We start from the raw sequence: 12,900 nt of genomic DNA, 5'->3' as shown, positions 1-12,900 counted from the left end.
ATATTATGTGTGTGTGAGCGAAATATGAAGTGTGTTTGTGTGTGTGTTGGAGGGTCAGTGAGTGTGCATAGAGAGAGTGCAAATGACTATGCAGACTATGAACTCAATTAGTCCATATAGCCATTTTGTCAGCTATTTAGCAGTCTTATGACTTGGGGATAGAAGCTGTTCAGGAGCCTGCTTGACAGTTTTGATGCACCGGTACTACTTGACATGAAGATGCAGAGAGAACAGTCTATGGCTTGGGTGGCTGGAGTCTTTAACGATGTTCTGGGCCTTCCTTTCACACCGCCTGATATAGAAGTACTGGATGGCAGGGAGTCCGGACCCAGTGATGTACTGGGCTGTCTGCACCACCCTCTTTAGCGGCATGTCATACCAAGCCGTGTTACATCCGGTCAAGAAGCTGTCAATGGTACAGCTGTAGAACCTTTTGAGGGTTTGAGGGCCCTCAACGCTAAACCTTTTCAACCTCCTGAAGGGGAAGAGGCACTGTCACGCCTTCTTCATTCTTCCTGTGTGTGGACTACCGTAACTCCTTAGTGATTTGGACACTGAGGAACATGAAGCGCTCGACTCGTTCCACTGCAGCCCTGTTGATGTGTCAGGGACACAGCTGATGTGAATAGTAGTACTTCTCTTCTTTGTCATACAGGTCGCATCACAAAGCTCATCTTTCCTGAAAGGAGAAATAAATACAGTTGTGTAAATGTCTTGTAGTTATGTCTAGATAGAAAAATATGGGGAAAAAAGAAGAAGAAAAAGCACTAGGTAGTCTACATACACAATAAACAGGGTCCCTGTGGGACCACAATTGCTTGCGGCATGTTCAGGATTTGCTAGTCAGTATACCATTTGAATAAACTTGATATCCTAAATAGTGGTGTGTTTGCATTGGCTGAAAAATATAGGCTATACAGCACTAGCTCAGCCAGCCAGGAGGGAGATTGACTGATCAATTGTTTCATCCAGGAAAGAGGTTTCATCCGAGCAGGGGTTCATCATTCCTGAAGTAAAATCTAAAGAAATTAATTATTCAAAAAGCAACAAAAACAAATCCATAAATCAGCACAGCACAGGTCTACACAATATAAACGACGCATCACAGCACAGGTCTACACAATATAAACGACGCATCACAGCACAGGTCTACACAATATAAACGACGCATCACAGCACAGGTCTACACAATATAAAAGACTCATCAAAGTGGTTATGCTGTTGAACAGTTCAACAGGCAAAAATTAACATGTTCATTAGTGATTTACTTTGTTGTTTATATCACTTATGAAAGTGGACATGGAATGTAGTTGATAGAAGATTCCTCAACTAAATAGAAAAACAAGATACTCATCTTTGACTCAAGATGACTTGACCGAAGGAAATGTCATAAACAGAGCTGACAGGATTCCATATTCTTCATGTCAGATGCATAGTGTTATATAATATATTTCAATCTGAACGTTTTGTTCACATTATGATGTGGCTTTATGTTACCGTTCCTTCCCTTTCTTTAGGCTAAGCTGCTAGTTACACCAGCTACAATGGTGTTCTATGAAACCTGAAAGTACTTTGTAACTAACATTTATAGCAATAACTACACATTGTAGCTACAGCAGTAACACCAACAATCAATACCCATATCCAATGTTGCTACTTACAAGTGTCTGTCCAGCAGAATAAGGCCATCCCTTGCTTGCTCGAATGTGTCTTCCACCAAAACAAGCCTACGTGCTGAACAGCAACTTTCTTGGGATCAACTCATTTTGGTGGGGGATGGGCAATGCTGGTCATGTTCACTACCGGTCAAAAGTTTTAGAACTCATTCAAGGGTTTTTCTTTATTCGTACTATTTTCTACATTGTAAAATAATAGTGAAGACATCAAAACTATGAAATAGCACATAGGGAATCATGTAGTAACCAAATAAGTGTTAAACAAATCAAAATAGGTTTTATATTTGAGAGTCTTGATGACAGCTTTGCACACTCTTGGCATTTTCTCAACTAGCTTCACCTGGAATGCTTGTCCAACTGTCTTGAACTTCTTGTTATGTTTGGTGACCAACCAATACCATAGGTTACTGAGTACCACTCTCCATATTGTGGAGTAACTACAATGCTACTCAGGTTTCCCCTATATAACAGCAATTCAACTCTAACTGTTTTAAAGTCACCATTGTGAAATCCCTGAGCGATTTCCTTCCTATCTGTCTGTATTACATGCTCACAGGGATCATTTATTGGGCCTGTAACTGCATTTAGACATAGCCTATTTAAAACAAGTTGTTGCATTTTTATAAGAATTTGGTTAGAATTATACACTGTAATTTTAGGCCTTATCAATAGCCTAGTGAATTGAATCTTGTTTATTGACTGTTTGGCATGTCCATGTCCAGATTGCAATTTAAAGTAGGCCTAGCCCCTAAATCAGTGTGAATGGTTCTTCAAAGGATTCTCCTATGGGGACAGCTAATGTATCCTTTAAGGTCGTAGATAGCATCTTTTTTTCCAAGAGTGTAATGCCAGCGCTAATATTAATCATTGCATTAGGTTTGTTGAAATAGAGACTTTAAAGTCAATAGATCATGGTCAGAGGCATCGCAGGTCCCTTAAATGTGTCTTGGCAGGGAAGATTGAGGTGTCTTCTCCTATGTTTCTCTGGGTGGGAGACATGGCTGATCCCTGAAGAAGCCTTGTGTCCATTGTATTAGCCAGAGTTAGCAATTATTACTTTGGATATCCTCATGATTTGGATATTAAGTCCAAACTTTATTAGGAAGTTAGAGATAAGTTGTACCAAAGCAGGCCAATTTGCAAGAACAGAAGTTTGATCCAAAGGCTAACACTCAGTTTTTGTCTCTCTATACCTAGTTCCAGTCTATGCCCTCAAGACATTGAATAGAGTGGGGAGCTGTATCTCTATGACAACATACTTTATTGCCATTGTCAGAGTTGGTAGAGCTCAGCTAAAATATCACCTCTCTTTATGTATTCCCTTTGGGCAGCATCATACACCAACTGGGTTACTGTACCTGGAGAGTGAGGCAAGATTCCTGGATCTGCTTCTCACCTGTGGCTGGCTGCCTTACTGAGAAGTGTGTGTGTGTGATTTACAGTAATTAAGTGCTCTCTCTCTCTCCCTCTCTTGCACTCTCTCCCGCTTCACCTCTGTAAATTAACAGCAGATGTGCATGAGTCACTGACAGATGCACATAATCTATTTCCGAGTCGAGCTGCAATCAGCACTGTGGAGACATGTAGCTAACACTACAGTAGTGAAAGGTGTTCATTTCGCAAATGTGTTATTCATGGAGATGTTTTGATATCATTTGCATGAGGGAGATAAACATTGGATATTTGCACTGGAATTTTGCACTACAAACACATGTCCTGTATGCTTACAGGAAAACTCATTATGATATTGGCCGCATTCCAGACCGACTGCACATATTAATCATACAGGACGGGCAGCAGAGTAACCGGGGCGGCAGGGTAGCCTAGTGGTTAGAGAGTTGGACTAGCAGTCGAAAGGTTGCAAGTTCATGCAAATGATATGAAAACATCTCCATGAATAACACAAATCCCCGAGCTGACAAGATACAAATCTGTCGTTCTGCCCCTGAACAGGCAGTTAACCCACTGTTCCTAGGCCGTCGTTGAAAAATAAGACTTTGTTCTTAACTGACTTGCCTAGTTAAATAAAGGTACAAAAAAAATCTATGATTTGGGCATCAGATTTCAAAATCATTGTAAAATCTGCTTCCAACTCACACCCTCTAACACGTAGATCCCCTGAATGCAGCTCACTTTCCAGCTCACACTCTCAAACACCTAAATCCCCTGAACGCAGCTCACTCCCCAAATCCCAATCACCTGTTCACACACCTGTATGTCATTATTACACACTATTTAGTTCAGTTCTTTGCACCCAGTCACTGTGAGGTATTGTTTGTTTTGTGACACACGGCTTTCAGAGCGCTGGGTTTCCCGTGAGTTATTCCTCCCGTGTACGATAGTTTTTGCATGCCTCACTAACGACACCTTTAGCCTATTCCCTGCCTGTACTTTAGCCTATCGGATTTCCTGTTATCTACCTATTACCTGATCTCCTGGACTGCGTTACTAGCCTTTTCCCTGCCTGTACCGTTGCCCTTTTGGACCCCTGTGTATGACCTTCTGCATGCCCCTGGACCCAGCAACCTGCCTCCTCCTGTGGTCCTTTGCAATAAACACCTGCTGCTTCCTGCGCTTGAAACCAGCTCTCTGTCTCAACCTCGTGTTAATTACAATCATATTGATGCTTTTACTGTCATGTTAAACACTTTGAGAGGTTATTAGATTTAGGCGGCCTGGAACACAGCCAATGTGTCATCCACAAAATTATATAGATGGCAACTGATACATCTAATTTTGTGTTATTTGCTCAATTAAAGCAAGGCGTTTAGAGTCGTGTTCATTAGGACATGTTCACACCACAGCAAAACATTTTGCAATGAAAAAGTACCTCTTGTTTCACTCCGTTTCGGAATGTTTTCTCCCATTTCGTACCTTGTTGTTGTTAGATTCTAAATATCAGAGTAAGAACTCGGTGAACATTGTAAAAGCTTAAACCAAGTTTATTCATCCCAAAGGATCGAACAGCTAAGCAAACAAAGACATGGTTCTACCAGTGGAAGAGCACTTTTTACCAGTCCTGTCTGGTCCACCCCTGGTGGGTCTGGTAATGTCTGGTGAGGACCTGCCTTACAACAGGCCTACAAGCCCTCAGTCCAGCCTCTCTCAGCCTATTGCGGATAGTCTGAGCACTGATGGAGGGATTGTGCGTTCCTGGTGTAACTCGGGCAGTTGTTGTTGCCATCCTGTACCTGTCCCACAGGTGTGATGTTCGGATGGACCGATCCTGTGCAGGTGTTGTTACACGTGGTCTGCCACTGCAAGGACAATCAGCTGTCCGTCCTGTCTCCCTGTAGCGCTGTCTTAGGCGTCTCACAGTACTGACATTGCAATTTATTGCCCTGGCCACATCTGCGGTCCTCATGCCTCCTTGCAGCATGCCTATGGCACGTTCACGCAGATGAGCAGGGGCCCTGAGCATCTTTCTTTTGGTGTTTTTCAGTCTTTAGTGTCCTAGGTTTTCATAACTGTGACCTTAATTGCCTACCGTCTGTAAGCTGTTAGTGTCTTAACGACCATTCCACAGATGCATGTTCATTAATTGTTTATGGTTCAATGAACAAGCATGGGAATCAATGTTTAAACCCTTTACAATGAAGATCTGTGAAGTTATTTGGATTTTTACTAATTATCTTTGAAAGGCAGGGTCCTGAAAAAGGGACGTTTATTTTTTTGCTGAGTTTTATGTATGCATTATTTAAGTGACTGGTGTTCCATTTATTAAAGTGGCCAGTGATTTCAAGTCTGTATGTAGGCAGCAGCCTCTCTGTGCTAGTGATGGCTGTTTAACAGTCTGATGGCCTTGAGATAGAAGCTGTTTTCCAGTCTGTCAGTCCCAGCTTTGATGTACCTGTACTGACTTCGCCTTCTGGATGGTGGCGGGGTGAACAAGCAGTGACTCGGGTGGTTGTTGTCCTTGATGGTCTTTTTGGCATTCCTGTGACATCGGGTGCTGTAGGTGTCCTGGAGGGCAGGTAGTTTGTTCCCGATTAAGCGTTGGCAAGCCAAATCTCTTCAGCCTCATAAGGTTGAAGAGGCGCTGTTGCGCCTTCTTCACCACACTGTCACCACACTGTCTCTTTGAAGATAGAATTTTACAGTGCTTGGTTACTAGCCTCTTCATTCATCTCTTTCTCTCTCTCTCGCTCCCTCGCTCTCAGCTAAATATACCTAAAGACAACTGAGATCAGTGCTTCTCTTTTCCTCTCTCTCTCGCCACATGTGTTGGCCCATCAGACTCTTCGCGCATTTGGGTGGAAGTGTCTGGGAACTAAATTAAATCAAACACAACTGAGAACACACATTAAGTTCATAGAACAGTGAAAACACTTGTCTCTCACAGGAAACAGTTTTATGTGTAGGGCAGACTAAAACAACTGACGCACATACAGATATACAGAGGTATATACCCCAATTTGGGGTGGAGTCACCTCCTTCTCGCTAAACATTGCATCTTTGTTGCTAGGCTGGTAATTAAGTGATACGGGCAATAAACTGTTCCTTCTCCCTTAATGTGACCTGACCTGACCTGACTTCGACCCCCTTCATCACTAATCCACGGCTCTCTCCCCTTATCAGTGCTGCCACGTGATTGTTTCCCCTACACTCAGTACATTACAAACTTAATTGCACAGATCATATACATTCCTCCTACAGATACCCATTAACTTATGGTGTAGACCCTAGACTAGGGAACCCCTCATGTCTCTAGCATAGCTAATGATTAATAATATTCAAAGTTTAGAAATCTGAACCCATCAGTCCATCCTCTTTGAACATTTGATATCATACTGTTCGACATTACTTAAACTTGGAAATGACTTAGAAATGGACAAACAATGACAATAAAACATTAACAAAAAATACAACATAATTAACATTCACAGTGAGGTTTAAAAACGTAGAGACTTATGGCCTCTGTTCTACAGGCACACCATGCACACACTTATTTCCAGTTCTCATAGAACACTGATAATAACGTGTCTGCTGGAGTTGTCGACTCCTCCCCTTTAAACTTTCTCCTTCTGGTTCCTAAGAGAGTGATAGCACAGACTTGAAAAGCAACGAGAAACACAACACATAACAATATTAACAAGGTGGTAAGCTATGCATAATTGTATGTGCATGAAAACCCAAAGTTTGATAACATGACAACTCCCACTCTCTCTTCACCTGATTATCCCTTCAGGATACTTTTCTATTGAGTTTGCCAAAAATGAAAGCCCTAAAAAGCCTACTCTTGCTAGCAAAACATTTTGCAACGTAAAATGAAAGCAGACAAGTTCAAATAGTACCACCTCACTTCACTCTGTTTCTGACAGTTTTCTCCCATTTCTTACATACTGAACATAATTATTTTACATCCCTGCCATTGTAAGACTGAACTGACCGACCTTGTATGGTAGCCAGACATTTGTTGATTGAGAACGGATTTGAACCCACAGCGTTAGCAACCTTGCAGTGAAACTCTCTGGCTACATTAGATTCAAATCAAACTTTATTTGTCACACGTGCTGAATACAACAAGTATAGACTACCGTGAAATGCTTACTTTACAAGCCCTTAACCCAAGAAGAGTTAAAAAAATATTTACCAAGTAGACTAAAATAAAAAGTAATACTAAAAAGTAACACAATAACAATAACGAGGCTATGCCGCTTGCCGTGCAGTAGCAGAGAAAACAGTCTATAACTTAGGTGACTGGAGTCTCTGACAATTTTATGGGCTTTCCTCTGACACCGCCTATTGTATAGGTCCTGGATGGCAGGAAGCTTGGCCCCAGTGATGTACTGGGCCGTATGCACTACCCTCTGTAGCACGTTCGGTCAGATGCCGAGCAGTTGCCATACCAGGGGGTGATGCAACCGGTCAGGATGCTCTCGATGGTGCAGCTGTATGACCTTTTGAGGATTTGGGGACCCATGCCAAATCCTTTCAGTCTCCTGAGGGGGAGACTGTTGTGCCCTCTTCATGACTGTCTTGGTATGTTTGGACCATGATTGTTCGTTGGTGATGTGGACACCAAGGAACTTGAAACTCTCGACACTGCTCCACTGCAGCCCTGTCGATGTTAACGGGGGCCCGTTCGGCCCGCCTTTTCCTGCAGTCCACAATCAGCTCCTTTCTCTTGCTCACATTGAGGAAGAGGTTGTTCTCCTGGCACCACACTGCCAGTTCTCTGACCTCCTCCCTATAGTCTTATAATTGTCGGTGATCAGGCCTCCCTCTGTTGTGTCGTCAGCAAACTTAATGATGGTGTGTTGGTGTCGAGTTTGGCCACGCAGTCGTGGGTGAACAGGGAAGACAGGAGGGGACTAAGTATGCACCCCTGAGGGGCCCCAGTGTTAAGGATCAGTGTGGCAGACGTGTTGTTGCCTAGTCTTACCACCTGGGGGGTGGCCCGTCAGGAAGTCCAGGATCCATTTGCAGAGGGAGGTGTTTAGTCCCAGAGTCCTTAGCTTAGTAATGAGCTTCCTGGGCACTATGGTGTTGAACACTGAGCTGTAGTCAATGAACAGCATTCTCACATAGGTGTTCCTTTTGTCCATGTGAGAAAGGGCAGTGTGGAGTGCGATTGAGATTGTCTCATCTGTGGATCTGTTGGGGCGGTATGGAAATTGGAGGATGTCTGGGAGGATACTGTTGATGTGAGCCATTCAAAATACTTCATGGCTACCGATGTGAGTGTCACGGGGTGGTAATCATTTAGGCAAGTTCCCTTCGCTTCCTTGGGCACAGGGACTATGGTGGTCTGCTTGAAACATGTAGATATTACAGACTTGGTCAGGGAGAGGTTGAAAATGTCAGTGAAGACACTTGACAGTTGGTCCACGCATGCTTTGAGTACATGTCCTGGTAATCTGTCTGGCCCAGTAGCTTTGTGAATGTTGACCGGTTTAAAGGTTTTGTTCACATCGGCTACCGAGAGCATTATCATACAGTCATCCAGAACAGCTGGTGATCTTGTGCATGCTTCAGTGTTGCTTGCCTCGAAGCGAGCATCAAATGCATTTAGCTTGTCTGGTAGGCTCGTGTCACTGGGCAACTCGCATCTGGGTTTCCCTTTGTAATCCGTAATAGTTTTCAAGCCCTGCCACATCTGTCGAGCGTCAGTGCCAGTGTAGTACGATTCAATCTTAATCCGGTATTGACACTTTGCTTGTTTGATGGTTCGTCTGAGGGCATAGCAGGATTTGTTATAAGCGTCCGGAATAGTCTCTCGCTCCTTGAAAGCAGCAGCTCTAGCCTTTAGCTCGATGTGGATGTTGCCTGTAATCCATGGCTTCTGATTGGGATATGTGCGTACAGTCACTGTGGGGACAACGTTGTCGATGCACTTATTGATGAATCCGATGACTGAGGTGCTGGTTCCGGAGGTTCCGGACTGTGGACCATCTCAGGAGGTTCCGGACTGTGGACCGCCTCAGGAGGTTCCGGACTGTGGACCATCGCCGGAAGCTCCGGGCTGGGAACTGTCGCCGGATGCTCTGGACTGGGAACTTTAGCCAGAAGTCTGGACTGGGAACTGTCGCCGGAACCTCTGGACTGGGTACTGTCGCCGGAAGCTCTGGACTGTGGAGGCGCACTGGAGGCCTGATGCAGGGCCCGGTACAGGTGGCACCGGGCTGATGACACGCACCTCAGGATGAGTGCGGGGAGGAGGCACAGGACGTACTGGACTGTGGAGGCGCACTGGAGGTCTGGAGCGTAGAGCTGGCACAACCCGTCCTGGCTGGATGCTCACTTTAGCCCGGCAAGTGCGGGGCGCTGGCACAGGACGCACTGGGCTGTGAAGGCGCACTGGAGACACGTTGTGTGAAACCGCATAACATGGTGCCTGAACGGCGACACACCCGAGGCCAGATGCGTGAAACCTGTGCACATGACAATGGACTGGTGTCATGCTCCTCAGCACACTCACTCTGCAGCGCTCTCAACGCCAGGACCTCTCTCCGGAATCTTGCGTCGAGCTTCTCACTCGACTCCCTGACTGGCTCTGGTTCAACCCTCAGCTACACCAACCACTCCGTGTGCCCCCATCCAAATAAAATTGGGGGGCTGCCTCTCGTGCATCTCTGTTCTGCCGGTGCATGGAACATCCCTTTAGCTCTATATTGTCCGTATCGTCGTTCAGCCACGTCTCAGTGAAACATAAGATGTTACAGTTTTTGATGTCCCATTGGTATGATAATCTTAATCGTAGGTCATACATTTTATTTTCCAATGATTGCACTTTAGCAAGAAGAACGGATTGCAGTGGGAGTTTACTCACTCGCCTACGGATTCTCAGAAGTGTACTCCTGTTTCTTTAATCTAACGAAAAACATTTGATCTCCCCTGCAGCCTAAATAAATCTAAATCATTGTTGTCATATCCTCTTCATAATGCAGCCACAACGTGCAGAACTGACCCAAAGTAAGGACAGCGAGAAGGAGAAAGCGAGAGACTGTTGGAATGATATTGTGGCAAATGCTTTTTTATCACAGAGGACAAACTGAGAGGGCAGTCGTAATGGCCAAGCAGACTCACAAACACACAAGCAGACACACAAACAGTCTGAGTCTGAGCCTGCCTGGCAGGGTTGGTCCAACAAAGGGAGAGCACAATATACAAACATTTTCTAAAAGCTACTAATGACAACCTTGACGACCTCATACCTAGCCGGTGGAAATACCGGTGGAGAACCCCCACCCAGGTAGTGTCAGTGCTGGCAGAATTGGCTGCAGTAATCCATGGGGAGGGGGCCACACTTGGACAATCAGAGAGGGGGTCAATTATTGTGACACTGGCGGCACAGAATAATCAAATGGTCTGACTGAACAGAGATGCTTGGGAAGAAGGGTCACAAACGGGGAACAGCGCGTGTTGGGGGGAAGGGGGTACCCGAGCTCCATCAGCTACGACTAGACATTGGTTAATCAAATCTTCCATTCCTGCTCAATTTGGCATGCCTTCTCAAACAATTACAACTATATACACATTCACACATCAAGTATTCTCTTGAGTTGGGCTTGGGGATTGAACAACTGTTAAACATCTGAGATTGTGGTTGTGTGTATGTATGAATGAGTGCGTAGGGTGTTGATGGTCGGTCTATCGGTGGAACGGGAGAGAGGGGTAGAGGTATTTGTGTCGGAGGGGTGGGGTGAGTGCGTGTATGCATCACACATCTGTTGCTATGGGGTAATGATGTTAGGCTAGAATGGAATCACAAGGTGCAGTGTAAAATAAATTGTAATTGCTTGCCAATTTTTATTTTGTACTTCCAGTCCTTGTTATAGGTAGAAATCCTTCGTAGGAAGAGCCTACATTATTCTGGATATTATTCTGGATATTATTTGTCAATTGTGGAAAGTACAAAATACCAGTCAAAAGTTTGGACACACCTGCTCATTCAAGGGTTTTCTTTATTTTTTTTACTATTTTCTACATTGTAGAATAATAGTGAAGACATCAAAATTATGAAATAACACATATGGAATCATGTAGGAACCAAAAAACAGTTAAACAAATCAAAATATATTTAAGATCCTTTGAAGAGGCTACCCTTTGCCTACTCTTGGCATTCTCTCAACCAGCTTCACCTGAAATGCTTTTCCAACAGTCTTGAAGGAGATCCCACATATGCTGAGCACTTGTTGGCTGCTTATTCTTCCCTCTGCGGTCCAACCCATCCCAAACCATCTGATGCAGCACTCCATCACTCTCCTTATTGGTCAAATAGCCCTTACACAGCATGGAGGTGTGTTCGGTCATTGTCCCGATGAAAAACAAATGATAGTCCCACTAAGCGCAAGCCAGATGGGATGTCGTATCACTGCAGAATGCTGTGGAAGCCATGCTGGTTAAAACCTGTTAAGGCTGTTGCGAATTTTCGCAGCTTTTTGTTAAAAATCGCGCAACATTTCAGCGCCCTGCTATTCATGCCAGGAATATAGTATATGCATATGATTAGTATGTGTGGATAGAAAACACTCAGACGTTTCTAAAACTGTTTAAATCACGGCTGTGGCTTTAACAGAATGTGCATTTCATCGAAAAGTGCAGGGAAATCTGTTCAGTGAAAATGGAAAAATATATCCTTCCGCGACTTCAAGGAATTGTTCAAAGTGAACCGAATTAAATAGAGCCGAGATTACAGTGCCTACAGCTTCCACAGGGTGTCTAGAGTCATGTCATTTGATTCAGCTTTGATTCTTGGTCGAGCCCAATCAAGGGAACTCATTCTCTCCGGTCTCCGACCGGATGTTTGTTCGACCTCTCTTCAGACATGATTTTCTACACGGACAGCTAAAGATTTCACATCGCCTCCTGATGTACTGTACTAATACCTAAAGTTGCATTACAAAAGTATTTCGAAGTGTTTTGTGAAAGTTTATCGTCGACTTTTTGAATTTTAAAAAATGACGTTACGTTATGAAACGCTATTTTTTCCGTTTATCACACAGTATTCTTAGATCGATATCTAGGCTATATATGGACCGATTTAATCGAAAAAAAGACCCTAAATGATGTTTATGGGACATCTAGGAGTGCCAAGAAAGAAGCTCGTCAAAGGTAATGAATGTTTTATATTTTATTTCAGCGTTTTGGTTTGCGACGGCTAACGCAAAATCTGTCGTGTTAGGTGACGTTGCAGTATTTTGAGGGTGCATGGTATCAGATAATAGCTTCTCATGCTTTCCCCGAAAATAATTTTACAAATCTGACTTGGTGGATAGATTCACAACGAGTGTAGCTTTAATTCAGTACCTTGTATGTGTGTATTAATGAAAGTTTGAGTTTTATCAAAAACTATACGTGGCGCACTTGAAATTTCCGCTGATTGGATCCCCACAGCGGGTATCATAATTCCAGTGGATGATACGTTTACATACACTAACTTGACTGTGCCTTTAAACAGCTTGGAAAATTCCAGAAAATTATGTCATTTAGAACCTTCTGATAGGCTAATTGACATCATTTGAGTCAATTGGAGGTGTACCTGTGGATGTATTTCAAGGCCTACCTTCAAACTCTGTGCCTCTATGCTTGACATCATGGGAAAATCCAAAGAAATCAGTCAAGACCTCAGAAAAAAACAGTAGACCTCCACAAGTCTGGTTCATCCTTGGGAGCAATTTCCAAATGCCTGAAGGTACCACGTTCATCTGTGCAAACAATAGTATGCAAGTATAAACACCATGGGACCAAGCAACCGTCATACCACTCAGGAAGGAGATGC

This window comes from Oncorhynchus nerka, linkage group LG9b (assembly GCF_034236695.1).
Source record: "Oncorhynchus nerka isolate Pitt River linkage group LG9b, Oner_Uvic_2.0, whole genome shotgun sequence".
Taxonomy (NCBI): Eukaryota; Metazoa; Chordata; class Actinopteri; order Salmoniformes; family Salmonidae; genus Oncorhynchus; species Oncorhynchus nerka.
The sequence above is the reverse complement of the archived record's forward strand: the minus strand, read 5'-3'. Positions refer to the sequence as shown.